The sequence below is a fragment of the Nomascus leucogenys genome, chromosome 21, assembly GCF_006542625.1.
Source record: "Nomascus leucogenys isolate Asia chromosome 21, Asia_NLE_v1, whole genome shotgun sequence".
In the NCBI taxonomy this organism is placed as follows: domain Eukaryota; kingdom Metazoa; phylum Chordata; class Mammalia; order Primates; family Hylobatidae; genus Nomascus; species Nomascus leucogenys.
This window is the reverse complement of record NC_044401.1, coordinates 62,951,434-62,963,762: the sequence shown is the minus strand read 5'-3', so window position 1 is coordinate 62,963,762 and position 12,329 is coordinate 62,951,434. Positions and strand designations below refer to the sequence as shown.

Sequence of the window (12,329 nt, the reverse complement as noted above, 5' to 3'; positions counted from 1 at the left end):
TCTTATCTAGTCTTTAAATAAGTTCTTAGTCTTTAAAGCTGATTTTTAATTTTTTTGTCTTTTAGAGACTATTATATTCACAAAAGAATAGTGGTAATACATGCAAAGCACAATGAAAAAACCCATGTTAAGTAGTTGTATGATTAGTTTCAGCAATATAAATGGCCACTGCAAGTAGCTTAGGAGCCAAAGAGCATTCTTGGAATCTAGAATTAGTAGTTTCATTTTTTTTTTCAATTGAATTGAAATTGGTCAAGGTAACTAGATAATCCTAAATCCCCAGTCTACTTTGTGTTGTGTAATTATTCTAATCATATTGAAGAACTTTGTCCATTTGTCAGCATTTTACAAAGTGTGTGAATGATTTCTATTCCTGCTACCTTGTTTTTCTGCCCATTAGAATAAACAGTGACTTTATGTCACATAAAAGTAGCCTTATAGCCTTTTAAAAGGTTTATTTTTGATAGGAGTTGATGGTATGGTATTTATGAGAGCTGAAACCAGAATTAAAAATTTATAACACATTGTTTTAGTGAACAAAACAAAACGAACAAATATTCTGCCACATGATTTATACCATAATTCTAGAATTTACTTTATCCTTTTGTAAATTCAACACCTAAAAAGCTCTGCTGACTAATTTTTCTTATATTATTTTCTTGAAACAGAATATAAGTTCCTACTACTACTACTAATCTCCTCTTTATTGGAATCAGTTTGGTCATATTGAGCCATGATTTCTTTTTCATTTTTTTTTTTTTTTTTTATTGAGACAGAGTCACACTGTGTCACCCAGGCTGGAGGGCAGTGGTGCCATCTCGGCTCACTGCAGCCTCAACCTCCTAGACTCAATTTATCCTCCCACCTCAGCCTTCGAAATTGCTGGTATTACTGGCATGAGCCACCACACCTGGTCAAGATTTCTTATTAATTTAATATTTTCAATTATTTCTGCATAGTTGATATGTGTCCTGTTACTTTCTGATTTTTTTAAATTAGTTCTTTTTTGTTTATTATACTTTAAGTTCTGGGATACATGTGCAGAACATGCAGGTTTGTTAAATAGGTATACACGTGCCATGGTGGTGTGCTGTACCCATCAACCCATCATCTACATTGGGTATTTCTCTTCTAATGCTATCCCTCCCCTAGCCCTCCACCCCCCTACAGGCCCGGGTGTGTGATGTTTCCCTCCCTGTGTCCATGTGTTCTCATTGTTCAACTCCCACTTATGAGTGAGAACATATGGTGTTGGGTTTTCTGTTCCTGTGTTAGTTTGCTGAGAATGATGATTTCCAGCTTCTTCCATGTCCCTGCAAAGGACATGAGCTCATCCTTTTTTAAGGGCTGCGTAGTATTCCATGGTGTATATGTGCCACATTTTCTTTATCCAGTCTGTCATTGATGGGCATATGGGTTGGTTCCAAGTCTTTGTTATTGTAAACAGCACTGCAATAAAAATACATGCACATGTGTCATTATAGTGGAATAATTTGTAATCATTTGGGTATATACCCAGTAATGGGATTATTGGGTCAAACAGTATTTCTGGTTGTAGATCCTTGAGGAATAGCCATACTGTCTTCCACAATGGTTGAACTAATTTACACTCCCACTAACAGTGTAAAAGCGTTCCTATTTCTCCACATCCTCTCCAGCATTTGTTGTTTCCTGACTTTTTAATGATCTCCGATCTAACTGGCGTGAGATGGTATCTCATTGTGGTTTTGATTTGCATTTCTCTAATGACCAAGGATGATGAGCGTTTTTTCATATGTTTCTTGGCTGCATAAATGTCTTCTTTTGAGAAGTGTCTGTTCATATCATTTGCCCATTTTTTTATGGGATTGTTTGTTTTTTTCTTGTAAATTTCTTTAAATTCCTTGTAGATTCTGGATATTAGCCCTTTGTCAGACGGATGGATTGCAGAAATTTTCTCACATTCTATACGTTGCCTGTTCATTCTGATGATAGTTTCTTTTGCTGTGAGAAATCTCTTTAGTTTAATTAAATCACATTTGTCCATCTTGGCTTTTGTTGCCATTGCTTTTGGTGTTTTAGTCATGAAGTCTTTGCCCATGCCTATGTCCTAAATGGTATTGCCTAGGCTTTCTTCTGTGGTTTTTATGGTTTTAGGTCTTAGGTTTAAGTCTTTAATCCAGCTGTAGTTAATTTTTGTATAAGGTGTAAGGTAGGTTTCCAGTTTCTGTTTTCTGCCTATGGCTAGCCAGTTTTCCCAACACCACTTATTAAGTAGGGAATCCTTTCTCCCTTGCTTGTTTCTGTCAGGTTATTCAAAGATCAGATGGGTGTAGATGTGTGGCATTATTTCTGAAGCCTCTGTCCTATTCCATTGGTCTATATATCTGTTTTGGTACCAGTAACCATGCTGGATTCATAAAGCAAGTTCTTAGAGACCTGCAAAGAGACTTAGACTCTTACACAGTAATAGTGGGAGACTTTAACACCCCATTGTCAATATTAGACAGATCAATGAGACAGAAAATTAACAAGGATATTCAGTACTTGAACTCAGCTCTGAACCATGTGAATCTAATAGACATCCACAGAACTCTCCAACCCAAATCCACAGAATATACATTTTTCTTAGCACCACATTACACTTATTCTAAGATTGACCACATAATTGGAAGTAAAACTCTCCTCAGCAATTGCAAAAGAGCAGAAATCATGACAAACAGTCTCTCAGACCACAGTGCAATCAAATTGGAACTCAGGATTAAGAAACTCAATCAAAACCACACAACTACATGGAAACTGAACAACCTGCTCCTGAATGACTACTGGGTAAATAACAAAATTAAGAAAGAAATAAATAAGTTCTTTGAAACCAATGAGAACAAAGACACTTGTGTACCAGAATTTCTGGGACACATTTAAAGCAGTGTTTAGAGGGAAATTTATAGCACTAAGTGCCCACAAGAGAAAGCAGGAAAGATCTAAAATTGACAGTCTAACATCACAGTTAAAAGAACCAGAGAAGCAAAAGCAAACAAATTCAAAAGCTAGCAGGAGACAAAAAATAACTAAGATCAGAGCAGAACTGAAGGAGACAGAGACATGAAAAACCCTTCAAAAAAATCAATTAATCCAGGAGGTGGATTTTTGAAAAGATTAGCAAAATAGATAGACTGCTAGCTAGACTAATAAAGAAGAAAACAGAGAAGTATCAATTAGACAGAATAAAAAATGATAAAGGGGATATCACCACTGATCCCACAGAAATGCATACTACCATCAGAGAATCCTATAAACACCTCTAGGCAAATAAACTAGAAAATCTGGAAGAAATATATAAATTCCTGGACATATACACCCTCCCAAGACTAAACCAGGAAGAAGTCAAATCTCTGAATAGACCAATAAAAAGTTCTGAAATTGAGACAGTAATTAATAGCCTACCAACCAAAAAAAGTCCAGGACCAGATGGATTCACAGCTGAATTCTACCAGAGGTACAAAGAGGACCTGGTACCATTCCTTCTGAAACTATTCCAAACAATAGAAAAAGAGGGAATCCTCCCTAACTCATTTTATGAGGTCAGCATCATCCTGATACCAAAACCTGGCAGAGGCACAACAAAAAAAAGAAAATTTCCGGTCAGTATCCCTGATGAGCATCGATGCGAAAATCACCAGTAAAATACTGGCAAACTGAATCCAGCAGCACATCAAAAATCTTATCCACCATGATCAAGTCAGCTTCATCACTGGGATGCAAGGCTGGTTCAACATATGCAAATCAATAGACAGAGAGCCAAATCATGAGAGAACTCCCATTCACAATTGCTATGAAGAGAATAAAATACCTAGGAATACAACTTAAAAGGGATGTGAAGGACCTCTTCAAGGAGAACCACAAACCACTGCTCAAGGAAATAACAGAGGACACAAACAAATGGAAAAGCATTCTGTGCTCATGGATAGGAAGAATCAATATCATGAAGATGGCCATACTGTAAAAGTAATTTACAGATTCAGTGCTATCCCCATCAAGACACCATTGACTTTCTTCACAGAAATAGAAAAAACTACTTTAAATTTTGTATGGAACCAAAAAAGAGCCTGTATAGCCAAGACAATCATAAGCAAAAAGAACAAGGCTGGAGGCGTCAGGCTACCTGATCTCAAACTATACAACAAGGCTACAGTAACCAAAAAAGCGTGGTACTGGTACCAAAACAGATATATAGACCAATGGAACAGAACAGAGGCCTCAGAAATAATGCCTCACATCTACACCCATCTGATCTTTGTAATGTGAGAAAAACAAGCAATGGAAAGAAGATTCCCTGTTTAATAAATGGTGTTGAGAAAATTGGCTAGCCGTAGGCAGAAAACTGAAACTGGAAACCTACCTTACACCTTATACAAAAATTAACTAAAGCTGGATTAAAGACTTAAACCTAAGACCTAAAACCATAAAAACCACAGAATAAAGCCTAGGCAATACCATTTAGGACATAGGCATGGGCAAAGACTTCATGACTAAAACACCAAAAGCAATGGCAACAAAAGCCAAGATTGACAAATGGATCTAATTAAACTAAAGAGCTTCCTCACAGCAAAAGAAACTATCATCAGAATGAACAGGCAACTTACAGTATGAGAGAAAATTTTTGCAATCTATCCATCTGACAAAGGGCTAATACCCAGAATCTACAAAGAACTTAAAGAAATTTAAGGACTAGAGTTGGCTGTCTCCTGTTACAGTCTTGTGAAAGCTCACTCATATGGATTCCTGCTATGAATTTCTTGCTTTTGCATTATTCCAAGCAAATATTTAATACAATGTTGCCTGCTAATAGAACTTCCCGTTACAGATTTAAGTTTTCTTTTTCTCTTCTTTTTATTTAATTAATTAATTCATTTTTTCAGATAGAGTCTCACTTTCTGTCACTCAGACTGGAGTGCAGTGGTGAGATCTTGGCTCACTGTAACCTCTGCCTCCGAGTTGCCAGTGATTCTCCTGCATCAGCCTCCTGAGTAGCTGGGATTACAGGCGCCCGCTGCCACACTTGGCTAATTTTTTGCATTTTTTAAGTAGAGACGAGGTTTCACCATGTTGGCCAGGCTGGTCTCAAACTCCTGACCTCCAATGATCTGCCTGCCTCAGCCTCCCAAAGTGCTGTAATTAGAGGTGTGAGCCACTGCACCAGGCCTAAGTTTTCATTTCTTTATGAAATACTGTGCAGCATATTCACTACCATATGATGAATAATTAAAACTAAATTGCAATTGTCAAAATAAATGAACACATCATATTTGGAGGTAGAAAAATTCCTAATTTTTTTCCCACGTAGTTTATTGCGTACTATTCTTATTTGTGGTATTTGGTGTTATATAGTTACTCAAAGTTGTTATAGCGTTTATACTGTATTTGTTTTGTTGAACTGAAATCATAGAACATGCCAATTAAATTTAGAACAATGTCATACATGTTGGTTTCTCTATTACTTACGGAGTAAAATTCTCAAAGTCCCATGAGATATCCTTGTCTTAATGGCATGGATATGTTACTGCATGTGCTCTTATTGTCCAGCCAGCTGGCATTCATATATAGGATGTTATTAAATAACATCTTATACATTATTTATGTGATAGGCTTTGGTGATGGGGCTTTGAGAAAGCTCTCTAGAAGAAGGATGTGAGCATTCTCTGTGTTAATAACTTTCTACTATTTTATTTTAATGTAACCTGCTACATTTGCCATCTGGAATAGAAACTTCTGCATCAACCATTAACTATCAACACCAACTATTCCAGGCTGCAGAATTTCAGTTTGAAACGGTTCTAAAATTCTATGGAATAGTGAAGGCCCACTTGCTTCATTGTGCTTTCCTGTAAGTGGAGTATTGCCCAGATGTGGAAGCTAGATGTTGAATTTTCAGACAGAGCTGTTTACCTTGAGAATGGCTGGGCACCTTCCATTTGTACTACTTTTTATTATTGTCAGAACTGATCAAATAAATCTGCCTGAGTATCTGTGTGTGGGACGCATGTTGAAAGCGATTTTATTGTTGCCCAATAAGTCCCCAAATGCTGTCATCTTCCTTTTGTTTTCCCTCTCCCATCTTCAGTGCCTTTTTGCAACTTGCCTCACAAATCACATTGTCTCTACTTATTACCCAGGCTTTTCTTAGCTGGTAAAATGGATTTTTTTTTTCCTCAGCCAGATTCAGAGTTTGCCCTGTTCTTATTCCCTGTATGTTTCCCTTCACTTTTAATGTGAAAATTGCAAATATATTTCTAAACCCTTCTGTACAACACTTTCCATTTATGGAAAACTCACAATATATAAAGTAATGAGAGGAGATATCTAAAATGCGTCTTCCATTTTCTGCTCTGTATCTCCAACTGGACCAATTTTTCCAGATAATTTCTCCTTTCTTTCCAACTTTATCTGCATCATAGAATTCAGAGAACAAAAAGCATTTCTTCCTTTCTTTCTTTTTTTTCATATTATTTCTCTACTGCAGACTTCGCTAACTGATGAAACACTGCCAGAGCCCACTTGGACTTTTTCGCAACTTTACTTAAGGGAATAAACGCTCTCATGCTGAGGTAAGGCAAACAGTCCATGTAGGTTCTCACTAAAAAGAAGAGTGGATTTTATAAGCTCGGGCCTGTCTTATAATCTCTCTGTGCCTTGTTCTTGTATGTAGCTTGATAATTTACCATCTGTCCTTTTTCTGCCCAGTGGATTTTTGAGGTTCACAAATGTGAGATACACAAAGATGTGATATAAACTTGCTGTTCCATGTTTTTTTTTTTTCTGCAAATAATGCATTTTCCCTCCAGAACTGTTAACTGGTAACTATCCTATCAGACTCAAGATGACTTTAAATAACACTTTTTTTTATACTATACTTAGTTAGGGTTAGACTTGGCTGCAAGAAACAGAAAATTCATAAGATCAGGAGCTTAAATGAGATACAGCTATATTTTTCTCTTTGAATTAAAACTCGACATAGGCACTCCAAAGCTGCTGTAGTGTTCCTTTATGTCAGGGATCCAGGATTTGTCAGACATAGCTTTTGTCCTTATGATGCAGATGGAGCATAAGGACGATGTGTTATAGTCACATTCCAAGCAGAATGTGAAAAGGTACAATTATTTCCTTGTAAGGAAAGTTCCCAGTAGTTGCGGTACGACTGCGCTGGTTAATCCTATGGATCAGTGCTTAGTCAGATGGCCATGTGTGGCTGCAAAAAAGACTGGAAGATACAGTCCTTTTTCTTGTGGCCATGTGTCCAGCTAAAATTTATGTCTTCTAAGAAGAGAAAAATTAGCAGTATTTTGCTCTCAAACATTAATTTTAATATATCCTATATTTTAAAACACTGTTGCTGGGTAGATTGTGAACTACATGTGGGCAAGGACTGTGTATAATAAAAAATATTCTGCTGTCAGCTCTTAAAGGTGGCACAAAAATAATGAATAAATATTCCCTGAAAATATACATGGAGAGATGGTATTTTTATCATGTGAAATATGACTCAAAATGAGACTGATTTTTTACATTTTAAAACAAATGCACCCAACTATTCTTTATTCATTCAATAATCACTGAGCATATATGCTGATTCATTAAAGTATCATTTTTCTTTCTTTAATTAAAAATCTTAAATTGATATATAATAGTTTTACATATTTTTGGAGTGCATATGATATTTTGATATCTGTATACAGTGTAGTAATGATCAAATTAGAGTAACTGGGATATCTATTACCTCAAACATTTATTTTTTCTTTGTGTTGGGAATACTGCAAATCTTCTCTTCTAGCTATTTTCAAATATACAATAAATTATTTTAATTATAATTTCCCTATTGTAGAGTTAAATATTAGAACTTATTTCTTCCATCTGACTATATTTTTGTGCCCTTTAACCAGCTTCTCTTCATATGCTTCTCCTTTCCTTTCCAAGCCTCTGGTAACCATCATCCTACTCTCTATCTCCATGAAATCTACTTTTTAAATTCTCATATATAAGTGAAAATACGTGTTGTCTTTTTGTGCCTGGCTTATTTCACTTAACATAATGACCTCCAGTTGAGCAAATGACAGAATTTCATTCTGTTTTGTGGCCAAATAATATTCCATTGTGTGTATCTATACCATATTTTATCTATCCATTCATTTCTTGATTGACACGAAGATTAATTCCATATCTTGGCTATTATGAATAGTGCTGCAGTAAACATGGCAGTGCAGATATCTCTTCCATATACTGATTTTCTTTCTTTTGGATATACACCTAGCAGTGACATTGCTGTATCATATGGTAATTCTATTTGTAGTTTTTTGAGAAAACTGCTTACTTTTTTCCATGCTGGCTGTGCTACTTTTACATTTTCACAAACAGTGTATAAGCTTTCCCCTTTCTCTGCATTCTTGTCAGTATGTGTTATTTTTTGTCTTTTTGATAATAGCTATTCTAAGTGGGGTGAGGTTATTTCTTACTGTTTTTTACTTGTACTTTTCTTGATGGTTAGTGATATTGAAAATTTTTTAATATACCCATTGGCCATTTGTTTGTCTTCTTTTAAAAAATGTCTATTTGGGTCCTTTGCCTATTTTTTAATGACATTATTTGTTTTTGCTATTGAGTTGTTTGGGTTTCTCATGTGTTCTGGTGATTAATCTCTTTTCATATGGAAAGTTTGCAAGTATTTTCTCCCATTTTGTAGGTTGTCTCTTCACTTTGTTAATTGTTTGCAGTGCAGAAGCTTAAAAAGCTTAATGTAGCTTCGTGCAATCCAATTTGTCTATTTTTATTTTTTTTGTTTTTGTTGCCTGTGCTTTTGAGCCTTACCCCAAAAATCTTTTTTGAGACCAATGTTCTGTATCATTTCCTCTGGTAGTTTCATAGTTTCAGGTCTTACATTTAAGTGTTTAATCCATTTTGAGTTAATTTTTTGTAAGGTGAAAGATGAGAATGTAGTTTCATTCTCCTGTATATAGATGTTCAGTTTTCCCAACATCATTTTTTAAATTTATTTTTCATTTCAGTAGGTTTTGGGGGAACAGGTGGTATTTTGTTACATGAATAAGTTCTTTAGTGTTGATTTCTGAGACTTTGGTGCCCCCATCACCCAGGCAGTGTACACTATATCCAATGTGTAATCTTTCATCCCTCACCCTACTGGCACCCTTTCTTGATTCCCCAGTCCATTATATCATTCTTATACCTTTGTGCCCCCATAGCTTACCTCTCACTTATGAGTGAGAACATACCATGTTTGGTTTTCCATTTCTGAATTACTTCACATAGAATAATAGTCTCCATTTCCATCCAGGTTGCTGTGAATGCAATTATTTCGTTCCTTTTTATGGTTAAGTAATATCCCATGGTGTATGTAACATATTTTCTTTATCCACTCGTTGAGTGATAAGCATTTGGGCTGGTTCCATATTTTTGCAATTGCACATTGTGTCAGAACCATTTTTAAATGAGAATGCATGCTTTTGGAGCTTTTGCTAAAAATGAGTTGGCTGTAAGTACATGGATTTATTTCTCAGTTCTCTGTTTCGTTCCATTGGTCCATGTGTCTGTTTTTATGCCAGTATCATGTTGTTTGTGTTACTATGTCTTTGTAATATAATTTGAAATCACATAGTATGATGCCTCTGTCTCCAGCTTTATTCTTTTTGCTCAGAATTGCTTTAATCATTCAGAGTCTTTTGTGGTTTTATAGAAATTTTAGGATTGTATTTTCCATTTTTGTAAAGGATGTCATTGGTATTTTGATAAGGATTGCAATCAGTCTATAGATTGCTTTGGATAGTATAAATATTTTAGCAATATTAATGCTTCTAATTCATGAACATGGGATATTTCTTCATTTTTAATGTTCTTTTCCGTTTCCTTCATCAGTGTTTTATTTTTTGTGTGTGTGGAGATCTTCCATGTCTTTGGTTAAATGTATTCCTAGAATTTTTTTGTAGCTATTGTAAATAGGATTTCTTTCTTGATTTCTTTTTCAGGTTGATCTCTGCTAGTGTACTGACACACTACTGATTTTTGTATGTTGATTTTGTATTCTGCAACTTTGTTGAATTTGTGTATCAGATTTAAGAGTTTTTCATGGAGTCTTTAGATTTCCTAAAATAAAAAATCATATCATCTGAAAATAAGAATAATTTGACTTGCTTTTCAATTTGGATTCCTTTTCTTTCTTTTTCTTTCCTAACAGCTCTGACTAGGACTGCCAGTACTGAGCTGAATGAAAGTGGTGAATGTGGGCGTCTTTGTCTTGTTCTAGATCTTACTGGGAAGGCTTTCAATTTTACCCCATTCAGTATGGTGTTAGCTGTGAGTTTGTCATATATGACCATATAATCATGTTGAGGAATATTCCTTCTATACCCATTTTGTTGACAGTTTTCATCATGAGGGCTGTTGAATTTTATTTCATGCACAAGTGTTGTTTTTCTTATAGTGACTTCTTTAACCATTTATGAAGTCATGTTTTGGATTTCTCCTTAAAAATGAGTCTCAGACTTAAGGTTCAAACACCTATGGAAATAATTCTCTTTACGACTAATTTTTCTCTTTAAACCTACTTTTCTTCATTTCTCAGAGAAGTTATCTTGCTCTGATAACTTTTTAACTCTTCCTAAAAATCAAATCTCCCCCCAACAAGTTGGAGATTTGGTCCTGTTGGGGGATTTTTAAGTAAGGGCTGTTAGCTGTGATTGAGGTGCCTGTATATCTGAGACAAGGAGCCTTAATGGACTAGGATCAAATTAATTAAAAGTTACATTTATTGAGCCCTGCCATTGAAGAATTTATAATGTCTTCTATGCAAACCAATTCATTGGTAGGGAACAGCATTGCTATTCTGAGCATTTTAGAAATACCACAATATTGGAGTCGTCTCAGAAGGATCTCTGAAGAGTTCTGGGAAGGTGACAGTCAACAGCAGAATAGCAGCTGCCACCACAGTCAAGCAGTTGGTTTGCTTGGCTTGGAATTTTTAGACATCTAAGGAGTATGGCTTCTCCAATACTAAAACCAGTGACAAAATTGCAAAAGTTATTTTTATTGCTCTTCAAATATGAGCAAACATTACTGTGATTCAGCTTATTTTTATATAATTTTACAGGGAATCAAATTAAGAATTAAATGCATTTTTTGGCATAGTTATGTCTTGTAAAGAAAGAAAGATGGTGCCAGGGGAATTTTCCTTTCAAATATGTAAAGAACTTCTAATGAGTGAACTTTTCCTGTGTCGGAAAGATAGCATTCACCTCCTTTCCTGGCTTCTGTGCCAACTTACGACTGTGGTGTGTAGAAATTTAATGTCAGCCACTGAAAGAACCAGTTCCTAGGGTGATACTGCTTTTTACTCAAGGAATAAGTACGTTCCCTTTGAATTGACCTGTGTGTGTTTGGAAAACAAGCATAAATATCTCCTCTTCTCATAGGAAGAACACTATTTCAAAGAGCCATTTTCTTTCCTAACAAAGAAATTCATACTGCAGACAAATCAGCAATTTCACAGCTGGTTTTTGAAATCCTGAAATGATGTATACAAATCAAAGCAGGAGAGATTCATTTGGAATGAAAGGAATATTTGAATTGCATTCCAATTTCTAATAGGATATTGTTTCATGGTTCTACAGTATTATAAACATGTCATGTCTGTTATACATGACAATCATATCTCATCTGTGACTCATGAACTTTATAAGAAAGTGACAATTTGAAAGCATAGAATTGCAGGATTGGATGGAGCAATATCTTCTAAGCTATTTCCTCTCCTTTTCCCATTTTTGGTTGACCATGCTAATTCCCCTCTAAAACTTTCTTATACAGCTACTTGAAAACACCCATTGCTTCTTAAAGTAGCCTATTGTCAAAGAATATTGGGTTTTCTTATGTAACTTGAAAAAATGACACTTTATTGGTTTTGATTCTACCACCAAGAGTCACAGGGAACTTTCCATCTTTTCATCATATATATAACAGGCTTTTCGTCTTTATATAACAGTCCTTAAATATTTTCATATTGTAATAATTTCCTATGGAACCTGTTGACTTTTACACCAGGGTTATAGTGATGGAAGTAATGAGAAGTGATCATATTCTGGATATATGGCAGCAGTAGATAGAAGGTGTGGTTCATAGGAATTGATCATGGAATGGATGTGGGCTGTGAGAAAGAGCAGTCAATGTTTTTGACCTGAAGATGTTTTACTAACATATGTTAAGCATTTACTATCTGCTCAATATACTTTGCTAGGCATCGTAGCACAATTAAATGTGCATTTAAATAGCTGTTCGGTGATACAAGTAGGACT

The 12,329-nt window shown here is 35.3% G+C and overlaps 1 protein-coding gene across 5 annotated transcripts in view; it reads left to right on the top strand.

Annotated features, from left to right (window-relative positions):
• The window catches only part of CNTN4 (contactin 4), a 995,624-nt gene that overhangs the window by 154,014 nt on the left and 829,281 nt on the right, over positions 1-12,329 (top strand). For 4 of the 5 annotated variants that reach the window (XM_030801547.1, XM_030801549.1, XM_030801548.1 and 1 more), the window contains exon 2: positions 6,500-6,584. The exons of the other annotated variant lie outside the window; for it this stretch is intronic. The gene's annotated coding sequence lies outside the window, so the exon portion shown is untranslated. The remainder of the gene's footprint in view (positions 1-6,499; positions 6,585-12,329) is intronic. 5 annotated transcript variants of the gene reach the window in all.